This window comes from Sminthopsis crassicaudata, chromosome 1, assembly GCF_048593235.1.
Source record: "Sminthopsis crassicaudata isolate SCR6 chromosome 1, ASM4859323v1, whole genome shotgun sequence".
NCBI classification, from domain to species: Eukaryota; Metazoa; Chordata; class Mammalia; order Dasyuromorphia; family Dasyuridae; genus Sminthopsis; species Sminthopsis crassicaudata.
In genome coordinates this window covers 263244515-263261627 of record NC_133617.1, presented here as the reverse complement: position 1 = coordinate 263261627, position 17113 = coordinate 263244515, and the positions used below count along the sequence as shown (strand labels likewise).

At 33.3% G+C, this 17113-nt stretch overlaps 1 protein-coding gene across 4 annotated transcripts in view; it reads right to left on the bottom strand.

The window, feature by feature from the left end:
- LOC141549279 (uncharacterized) overlaps positions 1-17113 on the bottom strand; it is a 165652-nt gene that overhangs the window by 113570 nt on the left and 34969 nt on the right. For 2 of the 4 annotated variants that reach the window (XM_074278708.1, XM_074278707.1), the window contains exons 2-3: positions 12385-12490; positions 10135-10234 (exon numbers count right to left, since the gene is read on the bottom strand). The exons of 1 other annotated variant lie outside the window; for it this stretch is intronic. The gene's annotated coding sequence lies outside the window, so the exon portion shown is untranslated. The remainder of the gene's footprint in view (positions 1-10134; positions 10235-12384; positions 12491-17113) is intronic. One more of the 4 variants, XM_074278709.1, reaches the window with a different exon arrangement.

Genomic DNA, 17113 nt, shown 5'->3' with positions numbered 1-17113 from the left:
GACAATGCAGAAATAAGAGCCTTTTTCAATTGTTCAGAATAATTATTTATTAAGTTTTAAGGGACAGATTAAGAGAAAGGTGAGGGATACAGAAAAGGGGAATAGACAACAAACATTTGGAAAAAACATAGATCTGTTAAAAAATAACTGAATCGGAACAGTGTATTTTGAAAGAGGGCTTACTTGAATAGGTTATTCAGATGTGAAATTAGCTGAACTTGAGATAAGTACAGTAGATAAAATAACAAAGCTTTTTTAAGATAGTCAAATTTTTAACTTTGATCCTCTAAACAATGCAATGAAATAAAGCAGCCCTAATCCTCATTTAGATAAGAATTTGCTATTCCTGCTTATATCAATTAAAAACAAAACAAAACAAACAAACAAAAACAAAAACAAACCTAGATCAGAAGAAGCATTAAGGTGGCACAAAGGCACTGAGTGGTTCAGTGGATAGAGCACTAGGCCCAGAGTCAATAAAATTCAATTTCAAATCTGGCCTCAAATACTTACTGTGGTATTTTTGGACATATCACTTAAGATCTGCTTGCTTCAGTTTCTTATCTTTAAGATGGAGATCACAATAGTATCTACTTCCCAAGATAGTTAGTTGTAAGAATCAATCTTGCAAATAGTAAGTACTTATTAATGCTTGTTTCTTTTCTTCCTAAATCCTAGTTCTGTCATGACCTTGGACAATTGCCTCTCTGCTCTTCATTCCCTTCATCTGCAAACTGAGGGGATTAGGCTAAATAATCTCTTTACTATTTTTCAACTCAATCTTCAGATCCTTTCAAATCTATAGTATGGGGAGAAAATTTCAGAAATTCTCCTCCAAATCTACAGGTCTCAGATGATCTGGCGATCATAATTTTGGAGCTCAGATTGGTATATTGAATTATCCAGTCCACTCTCCTCATTTTACAGAGAATGGGAATGAGGCCCAGAGAGATAAAGTAATTGTCTAAGGCCATCTAGGGGGTAGTAAGTGGAATAAGCAAGATTCAACGTTCCTATCTCCATCAAGTCATAAAGCTAAGTTGCTTGTAATTCTCAGAACTGCTTCTTTTTTTTTAAAAAAAATACATTTTAAGAAATTTTCTTATTTCAAAAGTATGTTTTTGTCATAGTGTGCATCCATTTCCATTTCCATTAATACAAATATCAACCCCTTAAATATTACTATCTAGTTTATAGTTTTGATTTGCTATGGCCAAAAAAAATCACATTGCCCAGTGCCAAATTTTTGTTTATGGGCCTTTCCAAATTTAAGAAGACTGAATGGATCTTGTACTATAGGTCCCATAGTTGGGACTGGGCTGAACTCAAAACCTTTATAACATGGTAAGATCTTTCTGGACTTAAAGCTTCTGAGATAACCTTTGGGTAATGAAAGTTAACTCTGTCCCATGATGAGACATTAGGGCAAAATTGCATAGGAGAAAGAATAGACAATAAGAAGAATTATTCTTGCATGAAATATTCATAATAGATGTCTTACAAATTAATAATTAAAAAGTATTGTACTTAGTGTTACTCATAATGAAATATGTTACATATTGTAGTTTTTATGAATCATAGACCCCTCTTTGGGCATTGTGATAAAGCCTATGGATCTCTTGAAACACATTATGTTGAAATAATTATCAAATTCTAAAAGAAATCCCAATCCCCTCAATATAAACAAACAATAACAAAACCAAGGTCATAACCCAAAGTTAAAAAATTTATATCATTGATAATAGTTAATTTTTTTTTCAAAAAACTACTAATAGAAGATGATGCAATACAGGATAACAGAAAATTATGGGCAACAAACCATCTTTTTTATTTACTAAATGCTTTCTTCTATTTTACATTTATATTACACTTTAATCCTCTACCCACCACCCTCATATCTTGCCATTACACCCACTTTTATAGCATCTGTCAGATGAGTAGATCTGCCTTCCCAGCCCATATTCCTATAAAACATAAAGAGGCCAGACAGTAGGGATAGCTCCTCCCATAAAACTTAGAATAGGAATTGTTCTCCTCTTATGACTTCCAGCTCCATATGAAGTGAAATTTTGAAAGACACATTTGGGGGATGATATGATTCCTTCATATCTCTACAATATGGCATCCTGCCCACTGGTTATCTGGCACAATTTAAATCTAGGGATATCTTGATAATCAGGACCAGTACAGTAAGGATGAAGAAGTTGGAAAATGAATACATAAATGTCTTCAGTCAAAATACTCATGTCAGTGAGTCTGGGACTAACTGATTTATGGTCTAATAGAGCAGCTCAAGGAGTTTTTGCAAACAACAGCCAATACAACGTGAGGGAAACACTTTCATTCATTCATTCATTCATTCATAATAGTAGTTACTAATAAAAACCATACTAGGCAGTTTGGGGAGACAAAATCAGTAGATTACTACTTTTGAGATAAAAAGCTTAAAGTGGAAGTAAGCAATAAATCACTATAATTTTCCTATATTCACCTCTAAATAACCACAAAACAGTGCCCCCAGACAAATTGTGGAACAGCAGAACCAGTAAAAAAAATGGGGTGAAGCAATTTTTTAGCCAAGAAACTTAGAAGATTGGCAAGAAAGATCTGCCTCACTCAGCTAAAAGGGGAATGAAGCCCAGGACAGGATATGTCCTAATGAGCCAGCAGCAAGTCCCTTCTTAGCAAATCTGGAAATCCTGAGCTGCAATGTGGTGGAGCAGGCAAATGCCAAAACTAGGACCTGTGCCTCTCCTAAGCTTAGCCAGAAAAAGGATCTTACTCCAGCTCTGGAAATCACAATGTACTTCATTGCTCAGGTGTCTGCCAACTCTGTGGGTACCTAAGCAAGCATACCCCTCACCATATATTTCAGTGAAACCATGGGCAAACAGGCAGCTGTTAGTGGCTAGACTGCCACATGCTTCAGTGAAGTCCCTGGGAAAATCAGCAACACCTCACCAACCTCAGGACCAACCAGGTACAGCACTAAGGCACCAGGTAAAATGCCATAAACATAGAGCTTCTGGCAGAGCCAATGACCCTGTCTCCTCCTCCTCCTCAGAGCAGCACCAGACACAGGAGTACCCAGCAGACTTCAGAGCAATATCAGTATACTATTAGGTAAACAGCCAGAGCCTGCAGCCCTTAGCACAGGAAGACTGGGACAGTGTCCCTTCCACCTGGGAACAAAATTCAAATTTAAAATAAAGGAAACAAGGATCTGATCATAGAAAGTTGTTGTGGTGACAGCAAAGATCCAGAAGGAGGCAACAATTCAAAATATCTAGGAGGCAAAACCCCAAAAAGAAACAGCAAGTGATCTCAAGCTCTGAAAGTATTCATGATTTTCCATGAACTCTAAAAGGAATTTAAAATTATGTAAGAGAGATAGAAGAAAAATTGGAAAAAGATACGCGAGTTATGTAAGGAAATTATGAAAAAAATGCATCAACAGCTTGAAAAAAAAACTACTTAAAAAGAGGAATTGGACAAATGAAAAAGGAGTTATAAAAATCCACTGAAGAAAACAATTCCTTAAAAAGTGCAATGGACCAAATAGAAAATGAAGTAACACAATTAACTGAGGAAGAATACAACTCTTTAAAAATTAGAATTAGCCAAGTGAAAGCATATAACTATGAGACATCAAGAATCAATCAAACAAATTCAAAAGAATGAAAAAAAATAGAAGAAAATGTAAAAGACATCATTGGAAAAAGAACTCACCTAGAAAATAGATCCAGGAGAAACAACCTAAACAGCACCTTTCAAAGAATTATCAAGGAAAATGTCCAGGATATCAGGAAATCAGAGCACAATACAGGAACTGATTACTTCAGAAAAGATAACACAAAATAAAAATTCCAGGGAACATTATATTCAAATTACAGAATTATCAGGTCAAGTTACAAGACACTGAAAAAAAAATTAAAAAAAAAACAAAAAACAAAAAACAAACAAAAAAAACAAAAAAAAACAAAAAACAAGACACTGCAAATAGCAAGGAAAAAAAAATTATATAGGGCATCCAAAATCATGATTACACAGGACACAACAACCACAACATAAAAGAATCAGAAGTTATGGAACATGGTTTTACAGAAGGCAAAAAAGCTAGTTCTATAATCAAAAATAACTTACCCAATGAAATTAAGCATGATGCAAGGAGGGAAATGGCTACTATTCAATGAAATAGAAGAATTATAAGCTTTCATAAGGAAAAGGCCAGAATTGAACAAAAAAATTTTGATTTCCAATATTAATACTCAAGAGAAGCCTAAAAAGAGAAAGGGAAACATAAGGGAGTCAATGAAGCTGAGCATGATACTTGTAGTTCTTTAAAAATTGTACCACCAATAGTACAGCTAGAAAAAACACACATTTCAGGATATAAGATGAATTTGAGGAAATGACATAAAAATAATTAAAGGATGAGAAAAAAAGAGTTCTGAGTGCTGATGGAAGGGAGAGTTATAATGCTGTCAATGATTTCATATGCAGAGTCTCGAAAAACCTGTTACAGTAAAGAGAAAGATGGGCAGGTGGGGAAAAAGCAGAGGTGGCAATACTGATCTCAAACAAAGCAAAAGCAAAAAATAGACCTAATTTAAAAAGATAAGGAAGAAAACTACATCATGCTAATAGGTACAATAGACAATGAGGTAATATCAATACTAAATATATAGGCACCAAGTGATATAGCATCTGAATTCCTAAGGAAGTAAAGTGAGTTACAGATTCATAACCAAACAAGAGATAGAAAGCATACAAAATGTAAAATAATTTTGATTATATTAAATTAAAAATCTTTACAACAAATAAAACCAATGCAACCAAAATTAGAAGGGAGACAGAAATCTGAGTAATAATCTTTACAGCAAGTGTTTCTGATAAAGGCCTCATTTCTCAAATATGTAGAGAACTATGTCAAATTTGTAAGAAAATAAGCCATTTCCCAGTTTATAAATGGTCAAAAGATACGAACACCCAGTTTTCAGATGAAGAAATCAAAGCTATCTATGAGCATATCAAAAAGTGCTTTAAATCACTTTTGATTAGAGAAATACAAATTAAAAACAACTCAAGCACCAAATCATATTATCCATCATATTGGCTAATATGATTGAAAAGGAAAATGACAAATATTGGAGAAGATGTGGGAAAATTGCAAGACTAACGCATTGTTGAAGTTATTTTGGAGAGCAATTTGGAACTATGCCCAAATGGCAATCAAATTTGTGTACCCTTGGTTTAAGCAATACCATTACTAGATGTATAAGAAATCACAAAAAAGGAAAAGGAGCTACATGTGCAAAAATATTTGTAGCATTTATGTGATGACAAAATACTAGAGACCAAGAGAATGTCCATCAGTTAGGGAATTGGTGGAACATAAGTATAAGAGGTTAGTATTGTGCAATAAGAACTGATGACCAGACAGATTTAAGAAAAACCTAGACAAATTTGTACATAGTAATGAAAGTGAAATGAGCATAGTATACAATATCAGCAACATTGTGTGATTATCAGCTATGGATGACTCAGATTTTAGTCATCCAAGACAAGTACAGATGTCTCCAGAAGGAAAATTCTATCCAGATGCAGATAAAGAACTAATAGACTCTGAATGTATATCTAAGCATACTTTTTTTTTCGCTTTATTCTTTTGCATGTTTTTCCCCTTTTGATCTGTTTCTTCTTTCATAACTGTGACTAATATGAAAATGTTTTACATGCTAGTACATGCGTAACCTATATCAAATTACCTCCCCAATTTTTAGAAAAGGGGAGTGGACAGAGAAAAATTTGAAACCAAAAATCTTGTTAAAAATAAATGCTAAAAATGTAAGGGGGAAATTCTTCATTAAAAAAATAAAAATAAGGCATAATAAAAAGCTTATAATCATGGAAACCCAAAAACTCCCTCCTCTGAACATTGTGTTATAGATTGTTCCTTATATAACAGGGTAGGAGCAAGGAAGCAAGGTCTATGGGGCTCATTCAGGCAATTTTTCTATGAGTTTAAGTGGCAATTTATATGCTACAAAGGGGAAGACGATATCTTGATTACTTATCTTTCAGTATCTTGATCAAGTAAGAATTTAGTAAATATTTGTTGAATGAGCTAATCTAAAAATATGACAATACCATCTATCAACTAATGAACAGCAGCTAGAGGATGATAATGAAGCCTTGATTTATTTTATATTGAGATCTATGTGCTGCCAGAACCCTGAATTTATAATAACATAGTGTCCAGTGTGGTGTAAGAGGAAGCTAATATGGGAAATTATCTTAGAATAAGCAACCCTTTAGCCAAATCTAGAATGGACTGATGGAGATTGGTTAAAAAAAAAAAAGATTTTTTAAAGAATTTTTAAGCAATTCTTCCCTAATAAGAGAACATCTGTATTAAATTATACTCTTGATTCTGTCTTATATGAATACATTGAATATTATTTCAATAACTGGAAAAGTACTTGGCTTTATGCCTAACCCTCCCTCCCAATAGATTTTTCCTCTTGACTTCCTTATTTCTGTAATCATACCACTATTCTTCTAATCAACTCGTCTTGAAGACTTGGCACCATCTTTGACTCTTCCCTGTTCTTCACCTTTCACATTCAATCATTCACTAAGAATGATTGATTGTTGGGGATATGGGAGAGAAAAATACAGCTTCAGGCAAAGCAATTAGACTAGATGACCTCAGAAGTCTGTTTCAACTTCATAATTCCCTGATTCTTAAGATTCTTGTTCTGGAACTATCTTTCAAAGATACATTTTTTCTGTGCAGAGAATTGATTTGGATATTGATGAATCCATGCAGATGATGCCTTGTAAAATAATCCCTAAACCTGAAAATCAAGTATTAAAATGATTTTTAATTGGAAAATAATCATAGTTTTCATAATCCATCATTCATGTGTGTTGGAGAAATAGGAAGGAAGGGAAATTATAAGCACTAATGTCTGAGGAGACTTCGTGTCTTAAAACTGTGATGATGAGCAATACTGTAACCTAGGGTAAATGCTCTGCTTATTCCATAAAAGAGAGCTCTGAGTAATGAATTGTCTATTAACCAAACTCAAGGGAATGGAACAGAAACCCAGTAGGAGTTCATCCTAGGAAATATAATAGAGACCCAATAGGAGTGACCCCAGGGAAGAGAATGGTCAAGAATATATTCAACCAAAAATATCTTAGATACACACTCCTTTAAGCCTTCCTCAAGATATTGTGGAGACAACAGTCAGACAATTAACTATAGGAAAAAATATAATTCTTGATAGGGAACACGGTTCTAGAGAGTTGTGAAGCAATAAATGTTCATGATGCTTTTTAAATTTATTTTTTATTTCCCTGACATAAATTTGAAATGTTATTTCATCAAAAACTCCATCACATGTTGGCTTTTAAAATGCCCTTGATATAAAAACCCACTCCATATAAATAACCATTCTCTCAGAAGCTTTAACATAGCAAGAGGACACATTTAAGGCATTCATAAGGGAAACAACCTAAAAGAAATATACACTAGATGCTCAAAATGCTTTGGAGTTTAATAGCAGCAGATTCATCTTGGAATCTATCCCACAGAATCTACTACTATAAGTACCAAAAAGAGATCTTTATCACAGTGGTCTTCCCCTCCTTTTCACTCCTATCCTGATAGCTCAGTATTCAAGTTATAATGAGTTTATAAGTATTGAGAAATTGGAGGTATTCAGCATACTCTTCCCAATATATATATATTTCCTATTCTCAAATATGTTAAGATGTTTCTGTCTTTTGTGACCTTTGGGAGTTCAATTAGTTTTGATGATTTTCTCCTAGAAATCATCTAAATCCAACAATAATGATATGGAACATTTAAATAAAGTAGGAATTTACAGTGAATCATTTAAATCTCCTTATTGAAGCAGTTAAGTTAAAAACTAAATATTGGTTACTATATATTGAAGAGGTATTACCTCCTAGAGTCATTGTGAAGATCAAGTGAGATAATTGCAAAGGGCTTAGGCAAAGCAAATAATAAACACTATTTAAATGCTAGCTATTATCACCATCATTATTCCCTTATTCCATACTCACTATGTTTTTAAAAGGTTTTTTTTTCCTTTTAAAGACACAAAATAGTGAAGCTTTACAGAAAAATTGCGGTCAAGTAATTTGTTAAAAAGCAATGTTGACATTTTGAAGAGTCAAACAAGTTCAGACAATATTTTTTGTTGCATTATCTAAGAGATGGCTTGAGTTGTGCATACTTCAAATGTCAAACATATTAGACAGAATTCCCCTTAAACAAGAGCAAAAGGTTCTATTAACCAGTGAGCCTCATGGTTACTTAGGCTTTGAGTTTCAGTGCAAACTTCAAAATTGTTCATTAGGCCTTTAGTCAAATTCAGATTTATGAATAAGTCAACAGGCCATTATATTCACAGCAATTCTGCATACAAAAAATTTTATATCTATTCTGCTGACACAAATAAGGAGGATTATAGGTGCTAAAATGTAGAAGTGAAATATAGTACCTTTCAATTTTTCATTTAGAATATCACATAAACTCTTGATCTGAATGAATACATTTTAATGGTTATATTAACTAGAAACAAGGCAGAAGAGCATCAGCAAATAGGCCATACTATTTAGAATAAAGGTTCTTAACCTGGCATCTATGGAGTTCTATGATAAATTTCAAAGGATGTGAACTAGGATAGAGAAAAAAATTTTTTATTTTCACTAATCTTTATCTTAAATTTGGATTTTCCTTCAATTGTGAAAATAACCAATTATATGTGACTGTCATTTCTTGGCCATATTCAAATGCATTTTCTGAGATGGAATATCAGTTATAAATATTCCCTAAATCTTCCAAGTTCAGGATTTAGGACATTTTAAAATTTTAATAATTAAGGTTAGATAATTTTTCATTATCTAGGATTTAGAGATTTTCTTCCAGAATGAAGTAACTTTTTTTTTTTTTTTGGAGGGTTGTAAATTTTATTATTTATTTAATTTATTATTTATTTATTGTATTTATTTAAATACAAATTAAGAAAAAAGGGGGAATTTGCCATGTATATAGCAAAACATAAGGGAATATTCACTAGAAAACAATAAATTTCTTTTAAAAAAACTATATAATATTATGCTTTCAAAGCTACAGCTTTTCTTTGCTTCCTCATAGGTTTTCTTTTTGTTTTTTGATGTGCATTTTTAATCTTTTTTTTCCCCTCCTCCCTTACCCACTCTACTCTAAAAAAGGCTAAAAGTAAGCATGGACACACACACACATATATACATGCATGCATGAATACATACATATGTATCTACATCTATATATTTATAAACACATATATACATCTATACATACACATAAATATATATAATATACATAGATAACTATAAATATAATCATATATACTCATACACATATATGTAAAACCATACTATGTCATCTATTTCTCTGAAGGTAGATAGCATCTTCCTTTGTAAGTACAAATGTTTCCATGTTTTTCTAAATCAACCAGCTCATCATTTCCAATATTCCAACATATCCTATATATGAGAGCTTGTCTATGAAAGTTTTTCCTCAATTTTCTGCATTCCTTCCATTTATAGCTGCATAGGTTTTATTTACACAAGAAAACAATAATTTAAAATATTCAAAAATTATCCATTTTATATTTCAATAATGATTTTATCTTATAATTTAGTTTAAGGTCTGATACTGCTGAATCTAATTTTATATCTTTTTTTTTTCTTGATTTCTTTGAAGTCCCTGGCCTTTTTTTGTTCTACACAAACTTTATTATTATTTTTTTCCTGATTCAGTAAAATAATTTTCTTAGTAAATGAATTGGAATGACATTGAATAAATAGATTATTTAGGTAAATTTGTCATTTTTTATTATATTGGCTTTGCCTACCCATGAACAATAAATATTACTTCAATTATTTAGATATGAAATAACTTTAAAAGTTGATTCTTTATTATGATCTGTAGTATGTCAATCTGCCTTTAGGAGACACACTATAGTGTTTCACTATAATAATACATATACTACATTAACACAGGAGTGATAAGCAAAACCATTTCTGTTTGAGCAGGAGTTAGAATCTGGTTACCTTCGATTGCTGTTTCCGTTATAAAAGTGCAGGTCTTCTATTTTTTAAACAATCAGCATTCGTTATACAGTGAAGGCTTGATAGGAGTCAAGGAATGTTCCTTTAGAGGACAACAAAGCAATGTCAAATTCTGTTTTAGGTTAGGCTTTAGTGAAGAGAGACCAGAAAAAATGTCATGGAACTTCTGAGTTCAATTTGTCAGATCACATTATGAGAAAGGTATCCTTCAAATGGGAGAATGAAAAGAACACTGAATATGATTTCAAAGGAACAGAATCCTGAATTTGCTACTTAGTACCTACATAACCTTGGGGAAAACATCTAATCCCTCTAGACTTAGAGGGATTTTTCTTTTCGGTAATAAAAGATAGTTAAAAGATCTCTGAGGTCTCTTCTTGCTATAAATGTTTTCTTCTCCTTCTCCTCTTCCTCCTTTTCCCTTCCTTCCTCCATTCATATTTCTCTCTCCCTTTCTCCTCCCTTCCCTCCCTCCCTCTCTTTCTCTCTTTTCCCTCTCTCTCTTTCCTTCTCTCCCTCTTTCTCCTCCTCTCTCTCCTCTCTCTCTCTGTTTCTCTCTTTCTTTCCTTCTGTGTAACGGTATTAAGAAAAGAGCTTAGAGTTAAAAAGATGTGAGTTCAAATCCTAGCTCTGGCATTTCCAATAGATGGATATATTAATAATTTCTCTAAGCTTTAATGTTCTCATCTACTCAGTAGAGATGACAGGGCATGGAGCAACTTGGAGTAACTAACTGCCATTTGCACTTAGTGCTGGGTTAATACAATCTGATTCATTATGCATCTCTTATGCGGCTCAGATATGTAGTAAGAATACAAAAGACAAAATGAAAAACTTCTACTGCCATCAGGGCACTTGAATTCTCCTGTGATATGCACATTATATGTATGCCATGTGTGTATGTGCGTGTGGTAGATATAGATCTGCATTATTACATGTGCATTATACAGTCATTTATGTATGCATATCATGTATATAATATAGGCATATGTATACATTTATACTTATATTTTAATTTATGTTCCTTGGTGCTTTATATAATATATCTATATGTATGCATATATATTTACATTTAATATAGGGTTCTTGATGAAATAATTATCATCTTCATGATTTCTAACATTTAAATGGCACCTACTATGTGCCAATACCATGCTAAGTACTTTACAAATATCACATTTGATTTTCACAGTAACCATGGGGATTAGGTGCTCATTTTGTATTTTTTATCCCCATTTTGCAAATGAGGAACCTGAGACAAATGTAGGTTAAATGGCTTTCCCAGAGTCACTAGGATCCAAGGACATATTTGAACTGGGCTCTTTCTGATTCCAGACCTACCACACCTACTATGTATGTGTGTGTTTCTATATCTATAGCTATAAATCTATGTAGATATAGATATACAGACATACATGTATACATAGATACAAACATGTATGTATATGCATATAATTATCATACATGTACAACTTGTGTATATATGTATACATATAATCATGTATATATACATACTGAAATATATTTTATATACAAATATAGGTGTGTATATATATGTATGTGTGTATATATGTATATTTATACACAAGTATAAATATACATATACATATACATATATACACACACATAGCAGCTAGATATACACACTCACACTCATAGTGACTATATGTGTATATGATATGTACATATACACACATATATACATTCATACATACCATAATATACATACATCATATGCATCTATAAACCCATTGTTATATATGTATATACATGCATGCATGTACATAATTGCAAATGCATGTGTATAATACTTCTATACACAGATATGCATAAATGTATATATACCTAGCTGCTATATGTATATATGTGTACACACATTTATATGTGTGCTATATGTATACATGTACACTCATACATATATGATTTTATATATAGGTACACAGTTGAGAGTTTATGCATGTGTGTATGTATATAAATATAAATGTATAGATGTATACATATGCACATATACATACATACACAAAGAGTACATTCTATATATATATGGAAGTAAAGCTCAAGTTGTAATATTCCAGGTCTCAAAATGTAAGGGGGAGGAAATATTGCTTCTGTAGGCATCCTTTCTCCTCAAGACTAAAGGACTAGGTTTATTGGTAATCTGTAACAATGCATGTATGCATTTTACTATCTTTAGGAGTATGACAAGTGCATTGGAGAAGCATCATTACTCACCGTGTAAGTTACTAGATGCTAACCTTCTTAGTCTTGCCTGCAACTAATCATAACCTTGGATGCATCGTAAATGTAGAGAAGTGACTCCTCTGTGCCTCAAAGAACACTGGGAAAAGGGAAAAGCAAACATCAAATTGCTGTTAGAGATAAGGAAAGAAACGTGAACTCTTTCTGTCTCATCAGAATGCTGAAAAATAATGCAGAGAGAAAGTAAGATGAGATAATTCAATCTAAAAGATTAGTATGTTCTGGAGAATGCCATTTGGACTCAGGCTCTAGGATAATGCAACAGTCAACGTGGAAATGGAAGTATGTGAACTTTTAAATGTCTACGGAAGAAACCACCAGGTATTCTTCTGATGACAATTTCATTCATATAATGCCAAGGCTATTCTTATCTTAAATCCAAAGAAAACAATTGTGCAAGATTGGTACAATGGTAAGGCAATAGTCACTATTAATAGAGATATACTTTCCTGGGACACTGCCATGGTGACTACCATTTCTACTCCTCTCTCCCATCATCACTATTTTCTGTTGTAGCTGAGGTAGAATAGGGAGTATGTATGAAATGGGAAAGGGAAAGGCCTTGGTCAAAAGCTTTATTCATCCAGCTGGAAGCTGAATCTGACAGCTCTTCTCTCTTTGGCTAATCCCCCTGAAGTCACTGCTTGCCTCTCTAGCCTTAGGAAGTTAAGAAAAACTGCCTTGGAATGATCAAATGTGAGAAAATATACATAAACATGAACATACCTCAGAACACTCCTGATTTGAAAGAATACGATCACAGGGATATACAGAAAACTTAGTAATATGAAAGAGAGCCAAGGAATCTTAAGGACCACCATGATTCCATATCTCATTTATGTTAATCATCTCTTCCAAATCTCAATCACATTCATACCAATTGACCCACTCAGGACAGAATAACAAAGGGCAATATTATGAAACCTCTTCACTTCTACTAAAATGGGGTCTTGATCAATATTCAGGGTCATCCCTGAATATTGCTGGTATCATGAATCAATAGATTTTTGTTAGAAATGTAGGAATTAATTTAGTATGTATCTGTACTAGATTATATGTGTATAAAGTGAATGAGAGGAGTCTTGTTAAATAACGTCTTTGTTTTGAAAGGAGAAAAGAAAAGTAGAAAGCTACTGGGATAGTATCATTAGCATGTATCCAATGGATAGGAAACATATCATGGCAGCTCTGGGCAGTTTAACTGACTATTATAAATTTGTTCAGGCTTTACTACTCTGAAAGACCAAGAAAATAATTTCAATGGGTAATCAGTCCAAATTAATACTCAAAAGACTAAAGGCAACTCAGGATTCGGGGTCACAATATGAAGTTAGATTGTTGTTTTTCTCGAAGAGGGCTACAACATCAGAAAAGTGATGCTGTGACTTGCAACTGAATTGGATGGAAATGAGAGAAGGCTGTGCAAAGTTACCCAGCTTCACTTTCTGCTCTGGAGCCATCTCAGTAAAATGGGAAGATAGCAATCAGGATTGATGGATATAGTCCTGTATGCAGAGATCTTGGCTTTCTTAAACCAGTCTCTCCCAGGTCTCAATTTGATTGAGGCAATGCACATTCACTGATTAAAGCTACATAAGAAATGGAGCAAAGAATGGCCTTTTTTTCTAAACAAACAAACAAAAAATCAATCTTGAAGGAGAAGACCCTTAGGGTTTCTGGGAGGATAATGAGGGAGAGAAAATTAAAGAAATGAATGAAACAAATATGAAGATGTACAACTAGGATTATTAGGAAGACAGGCATACCAAACTGAGCAATTAGAATCTGGGTTGCAATGATGAAATGGACTTAAATTGATTCATCTGTTATAGGAACAAACTCTTCATTCTAAAACATGCCTGGCATTCCTGTTAGGATTCTAGGAAGACCTTGATAATTAACTCTTCCTGATCAGTAAATATTATTAGGAATACAGAGTTGTATAGTTCTTATTCTAGTTCAGTTTAATAACATGCAAAACACAAATTGTTAAATATATGAGATAACCTGACAGGAAGAAGCAGCTGAAATTAGTAGCCTGTAGGATGTTCTACATTGTCTAATGGTTGAATTAGTTGGTCAACTAAAACCTGACTCAGTAAGGATATTTTTAATGGCTATTTTTACTTGAGTCCCTCTCTACAGTCTCATCCACCAAATACAGTTGACTCTCCCTTTGGAACATAAGTTATGTTCAAAGATCAGCCTGACTGTTGCCCTGCTATGCTAGGTAATGGTTGAAAATGCCACATGAGGAATGAAGTCCAGAAAGAAATGAAAATATTAAAAGCAATACAAGCAGAATGCTAAAATTGTGTGTAAAAGAGAACTGCACTATTTCAAATTGAAATTTGGCCAGGCCTCAGCATTTAAAAGATGTTTATTGACTACTATGGATTGGAGTTAAATTTATTATCTTGGTAGTAACAATGAAAGTGTTATCAGGGGTGAACGGTTTATGAATTGTTTGTATGTCTTATTTGGCATAACATATAGCAAAAAGTATTTCTCTGAAATACAGAATACAGACAAAAGTACAAGATGAATTGAGAAACAAAGACAAAGTGTGACACAGTAGAAAGAGCACTGACTCTGGATTCAGAGGATCTGGGTTCAAATGTTGATTCTAGTAAATAATATTTTGTAATCATCTCTGCATATTTCCTCAATTGTAAAATGGTGATTTTGGATTGGATGGCTACATGTTTGCCTTCTGGCTCTGCTCTTTGGATTCCAAGGAGAGGAGTTAAATAATCATACTGATGGTAGATGGTAGAAAAAAATGATAGAAAAATCAAGTTCATAAGCATCAGCAACGGATCTCGGCTCCAGAAGAATGTTACATCAATTATGAAGTCCAGCATGACTGATTTATGGACCACAATATTTGGGAATGAGAGGAGAAAAGCCAGTTTTCTTACCTGTCATCTGGCATAAGAATAAAATCTCATGAGTTTATGTGTATTTTGCTGGCAATCAGTCATTTTTCAGTTGTTATCAATTCTTTGTGACCTTATTTGGAGTTTTCTTGGCAGAGATACTGGATTGGTTTGTCATTTCCTTCTCCAGCTCAACTTAAGGTTGAGGAAGCTGAGGCAAATAAGGTAATGCCTTACCCAGGGTCACTCAGCTAACAAGTGCAAAAAGTTGGATATGGACTTAGGATGATTTTTAGTCTTCCTGACTCCAACTTTGTCACTCTATGTACTGCATAATCTACTTGATTATTTCTTTTCACACTAGAGGTCAACAAAAGTGTTGTGCTATCTTATAATCCACGTCCAATCATTATCTTACTATGATAATATCTCAAATTTTCTTTGGGGATTCCAGAGGAAATATACAAATGAGAATAGATTTACAGAAGGCTTTGTATGATTGTTAGTCAGGCCTGAGTGCAAACATATTGGCTTTGGTACTGATGTATCATTTCTTGGGGATCCAATCAAGATTGTGCAGTTTCTAAAACCTACGTGGGTATTCTGTTAGTTAACCTATAGAGTCCCAAAATGGAACTCCCTTTTCTGTTCTCTCCTAAAAATTTCTGTTTATGTTGAAAGTATCACTATCATTTCCATCACTTATTGTGCCTCAGTTTCCCTGCTTCAGTTTCCCTGAATTGTTCTGCCTCAGGTTCCTGGTGGCAACTTCCCTCCTTCCTGGTCATTAGGACTGAGATAATTAATTCTGTGGAGCCCTGGCCACTCTACTAGCATTCCAAGGAGTCATAAAACTCCAGATGGTTTATCTCAAATGCTTGGGTATCTCCTGGGCCCAGACTTCCTATCTCTAAGCTTGTTCCCTCCCAACTTATCAGAATTCCTTCTTCATCTCCAATCTGACAGAATTAAAAAGTTATGGTACTTCCTGGAGTTTCCGCTCACCAGTGCTCTGCTCTCACTGGCCTTTTTTTTTTTTTTTTTTTTACCCCCCCAGATTGCTAGAGCCCTATGAGACACTCTGGAATCCCTTGTTCATGGTTGGATACTTTGAGACAAGAGTCCCATCCTTCCAGCTGGCTAATATGGCTACCAGTTCAAACTCTCCACTACTAAAATATTTAAAATCCTCTAATCTCTGTCTTGCCTCAGTTTCTGTAGCATTACACACTCATGTTCACAATCTCAGTCACCCTTGATGCCTCACTTAACTAATTACTTGCTGAATCTTTAAAAAATTTATTGATGTGGCTTTTTAAATTAAATGAATTTTATAGATTATCCCTCACTCTGACAAATCTCTTGAAACTAATTAAAACAGTTAAGGAAAACCTAATAATACCTCATCTGAAAATATGTGCAGCATTTGAAATCTGTAGCACTCATTCTACCCCATCATTAACAATAAATTAGCATAAATTTTCTTTGCCTTCTACTACTCATCATACTGGAAAAGAAAAAAGAATCCTTGTAATAAATATAATGAAACATATATATATATATATATATACATATATATATATATATATATGATTCTAAATTTTAAATCCATCCTCTGTGTTGTGAATAGTAAATTTTGTCAATGTTATACTGGAATCATGAATGCTCATTGTATTGATCATAACTCTTATATCTTTCAATTTCTGTAATATTTATTAACAATACACATATGTACATACATGTATATGCAGTTATTCTTATCATATGATAATATGAATAATCTCCTGATTCTGCTAATTTCATTCTTTACAAGTTTATAAACA